Source organism: Trichogramma pretiosum, unplaced genomic scaffold (genome assembly GCF_000599845.2).
Source record: "Trichogramma pretiosum strain Unisexual culture from Peru unplaced genomic scaffold, Tpre_2.0 scaffold81, whole genome shotgun sequence".
Lineage (NCBI taxonomy): Eukaryota > Metazoa > Arthropoda > Insecta > Hymenoptera > Trichogrammatidae > Trichogramma > Trichogramma pretiosum.
In genome coordinates, this window is record NW_019640793.1 from 621,707 (window position 1) to 629,140 (window position 7,434).

Here is a 7,434-nt window from a genome sequence, read left to right on the forward strand (position 1 = left end):
AATGGACGTTTATACCGGAAGTGGGGGGTAGGAGGGGGGAGGGGGTCTAAAAATTTTTTTTTGGGACCTTTTTACCATGTACTATAACATACCAAAAGCGCGTCAAGATCGGTGATATACGTGCGCACGGTTTTGTAAAAAAGTATTATTTTGACCCATGTATATAAATGTGTGTGCGCGAGCGTATAAGAGCATGGCCGCACCATAAGATATACGTACAAGCTGTGTTTATCGCCTGAGCATAATTATAAGTTAATCGCGTCGGCTTAGCAACGTATTTTCTGCAGTATTAGCATACTCGTTACATGACCGCTTGTATTATAAATAAATACATGCCTTTATATATACGAAGGATCAGAGCTTGCCTCGCAGCCGAGCCGCGAAGAAATCCAGAGTCTACACAAGCATGTGTAGTGCACGTACGAGTCTTTCAGGCGCGAGAGACGTGCGCTCGGCTTGTCCGATCGTATAAATAAACATAAATTTCGCGCGCCAATCAAATTTATCGGTGAAATCGAGTGATTGATTCGATTCAGTCTTACAGGCGCGAGCAGCTCTGGGCCGTGAATGCGTGCGAGGCCTGCTCTCGAGTGGCGTGCACATTTTCTGTGCACTTTACGATCGCGAATACAGGTGCTTAAACGTATCGAAATGCATGGAACTCGTGTCTTACGTAAAGCCGAGTCCGACACTTGGAGCACACAACACACGAATGCAAGCAGCACAAAAAAGAGAAAGAAAAATTAGCATTTCTGAAATTCAGTGCAATTTTCGTGCGGGGAATGGAGCACGTGAGTCATGCGCTTACAACAATGACAAAGAAGCTCATCTCTCGACTTCCATTGAAACGTCGCGTCGAAATTCTCACGCTCGATGGCCGCTAGCACGCATTCGAAGCACGGCAGGATCTCTTTGTCCCGAGGAAAGATGACGACGACGCCGAGTCCAAACGAGAGCGATTATTTCGCTTATTTAGAGCTGGCGGCCACTGTAGCGGCAGTATATGCACGACGCACGTTTGGTGTAAAAAATCGGCCTCACGAAGAAGCGAGAGCGAGGTGCGAGGGCTAGCGTACGATGTATAAAAGTCGCTCGCAGCGGTAGCCAGCGCAGTAGCCGACAAAGAAGCACTAATTGTAAAACGCTTTATGGACTCGTCGTGTATACGCTCTCTTGAAGCTGCAGTGTGTACGTCGAGCGCACGCGTCTATATAGACATGCGCGCGAGGCTCGTCCCCGGGCAGCAGCGCAGGCCACTCGACGTATACTCTCTGATCGACGTTCGCCGCGCAAAGTCCAAACAAAAAAGAATAAGCCGCTCGACTGCATACTGCATACGCGCTATATACGTATAGTCGCGAGCGTAAGACGGAGAAAGAGAACGAGAGGAAGGAATGATTTTTTAAAGCTGCAATTAGGAGAAGTTTTTTAATTACGTCGGGCGTCGCTCGCCACCGGCGGAGCTGCAGCGCTCCAGACCGCACACTAGGCGCGCGTTATTTTATATATATACCTATATAGCTGCACTGCTCGCGCCAAAGCCGGTCCGCAGGGTGCAGCATTAGCGGTCGGGCCGGCTCAACCGTATATACCTAAAACGTAGTGCGATAATGGAGCGACGCGCGCTAAACGTCTCTAATCGCACGAATCCATTAGCCAATAATGCCAAACATTCGCTCGAGCTGCATAAAGTCCGTCCGCGTGTATTGCGCCTGTACATACTCATACACAGCAAATGCATCCAGCGCCTCGCAGTATTCAGGTACTCGCATGTACGGCATCATATATGTGTATAAAAGTCTCGAGACAGAGAGAGAGAGAGAGAGAGAGAGAGAAAGAGAGAGAGAGCGGAAGATGCTGAATTATTGATTGGATCTGCTTACTTGGCCATTAATTTCATTTAAAAGTCCTCGCGATGCTATCTACCTCTATAGCGTGTATGTACAAGTCGTTAATTCGTTTGCCTCGTCGTTAATTATATCTCAGCTTGGCTGCTTCTGCCCGCTGCTGCTCTATACGAAAATATATAGAACAATTATTTTCCCAGCGCGAAATTAAAATTCCACACGTGATCGGGAGTCGGATCGGCCAAGATCGAATTTAATAGATCCGGCCGTGTAGCGGTGGCTGACAACGCAGCACACTCCATCTAGCCGGCAAGTAGATCGCTATACTAGCTCGTGCAAAAAAGCGTCGAGGCTCGCAGCTGCTACCGCTGCGCTGCACTTTGACGGTATACGGTTGAATCACGACGCTTTTTCGCGACTCGACCTCGCGCTCCACACAATATTGTCCATAAGGATTCAAAGAGGGAAACGTGAAATTAAGCGAGCCGAGTATCTCCGAACGTCGCGCCAGCAAAAAGCTTCCTATAGGTAAATGTATATAGTTAACGTCAACGTCCATGGCTATTAAGAAAGATAGACGACAACCAATGATCGTGTCTGTATGGGATGCAAAAATAAACGAGCCGAGCTCTGCGCACTTTCCCTCGCTCGCGCTCTCTCTTTCTTTCTCTCTCTCTCTCTCTCTCTCTCTCTCACTACACAGCACTGTGCACATAGGGCGATAAATTGCTAAAGTAACGGGTCGTAATGAATTTCTCTCGATGCCCCGATCGCCAAGCACACACCATGCCACAGACTCTCGTGCGGCGCTTTAATGGCGAAAACGCATTTGCGAGCGAGAGACGGAGAGAGAAAAAAAACAACCAATCATCGCAAGCGCATATTTAGAAGTTGACTGAGATTTGTGGAGGGAGCGATACAAAATTATCACCGCCATGCCAGCTTATTCACGCGCCAATTGCGGGCTTCTTTATAATATGAAAAAAGAGCGCAGGTAGTTTTCTCGCGGTGCTCGTAATGTTTACCAGTTGGTCGAGTTTAAACGAAATCGCGCGTATATAGCACCGAATATGCAAACGCGAACAAGCCCTGTACGCAAGGCGTTAAAGCGAAAGCTCGAGCCGCGGGGATTTATGGCCGCGTTAAAGTCGTGGCATTCTCATTTTTCCAAAAGACCGGCGCGAAACACAACGTGCGCGCGCGCCTAATGTAAGAATTTGTTTGCACACGAGTGTCGCAGCCCATATTTATTATTCGTAATATTTTGCGCAAAATATGCAGCAGCAGCGCGTATACCTGCGCAACGGCTGTTACGCGAGGGCTGGAATTTATCAGCTCTAGGAGCTAGCAAGAGCATCGCGTATCTTCGCTCGAACGAACGCACCTCGCTCTCGGCAGAGTTCTCCGCAAAAAAAAAGAAAACGTGTGTTAGAAGAAACAAACGATATTATATAATTTCGTTCTCCGTACTGTAATCGAAATTGTTGCACCTGAGCTTGATAAATTTTACATTACAGAAACATAATAAAATGCCAAGTAGGCAGACACAGCGTTATAAATAAATGGCAAAAAGTTTCTAACAGTCACGGTAAAAACTTGCTCGATGCATTATGAAGGTACATAATGATAATAATCGCGGCCATATGCGTGTATAGACGAAGTGTGTACTTCAATAGTCTCGCACAAAGAAGCGAAAATTATTCAACAGGTTTCGTTGTGTGCGTTATTTATCCAGGTATAGTGCAAGTAAACCGGTGCGTCACTTATATATTTACGGATAAATACGAGCGACTATACAGCATCAGAGCGCGACTCGCTTCCGAGACTTAATTAAAAACACGATGTTTCGTGCAGCAGCAGACCTTAAAACGTATCAATTTTAACATCAACGTCGTCGTAGCGGAGCTTAAGTATGTGTATCGTTCCAGAAGCAGCAGTATACAAGCAATATTACATACAAGTAGCAGCTCCCAGACGTCAGAACTACTTGATTCGCTTCGAATCTTTTACATGTACGCTGGGAGCACGCGATCTAATGGCGTTATTAAACAACTACTCGTGTATAAATCTGTCGCTCATGGGAAAAAATAAATCAGGTAAACTATGACTTTCCAGGACAGTGTTGCTCCGTTGTATATAAAGTACTGCAACGTGGCGCACCAGAGTTGATAAGAAAAAGAGAGCCGGCAGAGAGAATGAGAGCTCGGCGCACGGGAAAGAAGAAAGAGGAAGAGAACAAAGTGAAAAAAAAACTGAAGGGCTAGACACGGTGTGCTGCTCCGGCGGCTATATAAGCGTGCACAAGGAGGCAAAAGCTCAGCTGCTTCGAAGCTCGCTGCGCGCGCACGAGAGACAGAGAGCGAGAGAGAACCTCTAATGGAAGCACTAAATCTTCGCGTAGAGGCCGGCGAAATAACTTTCGCCCTTTTCCCTTCGGCTTGTGCGCGCGATCCTCCGCGGTTTTCGTGAGTCATACCCAATCTCGGCCTAAATTCATCACCCGCACTTGGCGCGCTAGCTTGTTATTGGCCTCTTCTCTCTCTTTTGGATCCATCTCGTAAATATGTAGCAGCTATGGAGTCAGTATATGTGCAACTTCAGCCCCACGCGTATGTAGACTTGTAAATAAAAAAACTTGGATCTATATACGTTCGATTGCTTATACTCCGGCCGGTAGAAATTTTCATTGCAGCAAATTTGATGAGGAGGCAGTATTGCAGTGACCCTAACTGCATTGGTTCGAGATCAGTGTGTCGAACAATTAGTGAATTTGGAATAAAAGAGAATCGAGTTCTCGCAAAGATATACGCGGCTTGTCCGATAAACGGTACGAATCGCAATTCTCAAGTGTTATCCGTCTCAAATGGTAAAGAGAGATTTATGACGAGCCGCTTATAGATATTTAGCTTGCTATTAGGCCGTTGTTGTGTTGTATTGCTACAACCAGAACCAATATTGTCATAAGCGATGCACGAGAGAAAATGACATGAAAAAAAAAAAAAAGAAAGAAAGAAAAACGTGCAATTCCGGATGAATCACTCCGTGTCATGTCTCTCTCTCTTTTTCGTGCGCGCGCGACAAAACTTACACGCGTATGTATACACCTGCACGTATCATACATACAACCAATCGTACGAATTTCACACGTACATATATTTTTGTGTAATTTCCAAAAGGATGAATAGCTATTGAGAGCATAACAAAAATCCATTGTTTACTGTTATCCAGCGAGAGCGAGCTGCCAGGTACAAGTGTATACACCCCGTGCGCCGCTATACATACGAGCCCCGAGCGAATTCGACAACAATAATAAATGAGCGAGGGCGTGCACGAGAGCGCGACGAAATTCGTACACCGAAGAGAGAGGAAAATTTGTGCTAGCTGTGCAGCTGATAAAATTTTGATTCAGCATCGACGTAGCTCCATCCCGAAAACAATTGGCTTTATTATAATATACTGTGTGAGTATCAAAGCTTCGGTATATTAAACAGGGACGCATCTTCCGCGAGGTAAAGCTGACAGCGCAGATATGTATAAATATCCGAGCCAACGGTACAAGGATGAAGCTCGTTATATTTTAACTCTTTTAATGCCATAGCTGCAGCAGCAGAAGCAACATCGGCTTATGAGAACGAGCAAAAGGTGATCATTGGCAGTCGCGTACGATGTTCGCTCGAAAAGACGCCAAAAGAATTTTAATCTGAAAGCGCGCGCATAAAAGTGCAGCAGCAGCCAAGAACTGCTCATAATATCGCTTGATAAATATTAGCGCACAAACATACTTTGATGACTCGATGTATAGGCATATTTGTACGTCGACTCGAGAAACGCGTAATTAGGCAGAGAAAGAGGGAGAGGGAAGATCGCGTATAGTTTCGGGTGATTTAGTGAATATGTGCAGAGAGGCGAGCTGCGGCTCATTCATCTAACGGGCCGTCAGCGTATTTAGCTATGGGTCCGTAACGGTCGTAACGCAGCTACTCGAGGTGCACGTAGGCCAACTGATGCGCGCCGCACAAGGAGAAACGAGAACGGCTACACTAGTTGCATATGCTACATAATACCAGCAGCGCTGCAGGTATGGCGCGCTTCATCATCGTCGTCCTCGCGACCACTGCCACTGTACACTGCGCGCGCGAATTTGCATAGACAAACCGCCAACGGCTCTGTATGCACACACGTAAGAGCATGTGCGCTGCATTCGTATTTATGCATGTACTCATTCGACACGCGCGTCCATCTCAACACACGTATCGAAGATTATAACGGCCCGGTTCGCGGTGCACTTCTGCCGCTGCTGCTGCTGAAGCTGCTGATGCTTTGCAGCCTGCCCCATATGCTCCGACGTCGTCCCGAACGTTTGCATATTACGGAGAGCCGTTCCTACGTATGTATACATTTGCAACACGTACCTATGATTCCTTCTTGATCCTACGCTCGGTATAATGAATAACTGCGCAAGCTGCGATGTTGCGCCTCGACGGAACGATGATTACTGCTTATGTGTTCCCTCGCTGTGCCTGTCAACAATTTTCCTTATAAGCCAGGCACTGAACTGATATTATTATTCACTCGGAAGATAATATATTGCATTTGTAAGCACACATGCATACAACTGCGCACGTAAAGTAGAGCACTACAGCTAGTTTTATAAATCAGGCAAACTATTTCTCCTCGGTAATAATTCTCATTTTTTTTAATTCTTTTCAATATAATTTTTCATATAGCAATCAGCTTTTCACTTGTACACAAAAACTGCACTAGTATTTTGCGCTCGATCAATTAGCAACGCAGTATTTTATGATAAGATTTTCAAAATTAATCATACGATGACGGATATGATCGAGAAAAAACACATGCACTATGTCAACACACTGACGTTATTATACTGCAACTGACGTTTCATACGTGTTACAGAGGCGCGCGATCGAATCGAATATCGCTCTGCGAAAAAGCTCGTTGAGCGACGACGTGAAGCGATGCCTCGGGAGCACCGCGCGCAACTGAATCCGTCTGCACTGCCACTATCGGACTCTGCCTGCGCGCAATTCTGCCGGTGGACGCGCCGATGGTGGGGGGTTGCTGATATATATACAAGCCACTACGTTCGCGACTGCGAAACGCTAGGGCTTGTCAGGGACATTTTTCTTAAATGTTTTTTAAGTAGAGTCTGCGTTTTTTAAACCTATAAAAGCTCTCGAAAATGTTTACAACTACACGCGTTTGAACAAATTATGCAAATAATTTTTTTCTTACGAATCAAGATTTTTGAGGAATTCATTGTAATGAAATTTAATGATGTAATACCGTAGAACACAAATATAAAATGAAAACCCCTCTAATCTAACATTGATGTGTACTCCAAAAATTTATTTAAAAATTCTAGTAAAGTTATTGATGGTGTAAGCTTTTGTTTTATTACTGTTGAAAAATTTGGTGTACAAATGCATTGCGTGGAATAAATAAATATGTAAAATTTATGACTTGATTTCATAATTTGTTTAATTCATTAGTTAATGCTACAGGTTAAAAAAATGACGAAGAATTCAATAAGAAAAATTTCTTGAATTGAAAAGACGTGGGTGAT

At 45.0% G+C, this 7,434-nt stretch overlaps 1 protein-coding gene across 1 annotated transcript in view; it reads right to left on the reverse strand.

The window, feature by feature from the left end:
* LOC106657307 (carboxypeptidase N subunit 2-like) overlaps positions 1–6,817 on the reverse strand; it is a 112,144-nt gene extending 105,327 nt beyond the window's left edge. The window contains exon 1 of the mRNA XM_023457623.1: positions 6,260–6,817. The gene's annotated coding sequence lies outside the window, so the exon portion shown is untranslated. The remainder of the gene's footprint in view (positions 1–6,259) is intronic.
* Positions 6,818–7,434: the final 617 nt, after the last annotated feature.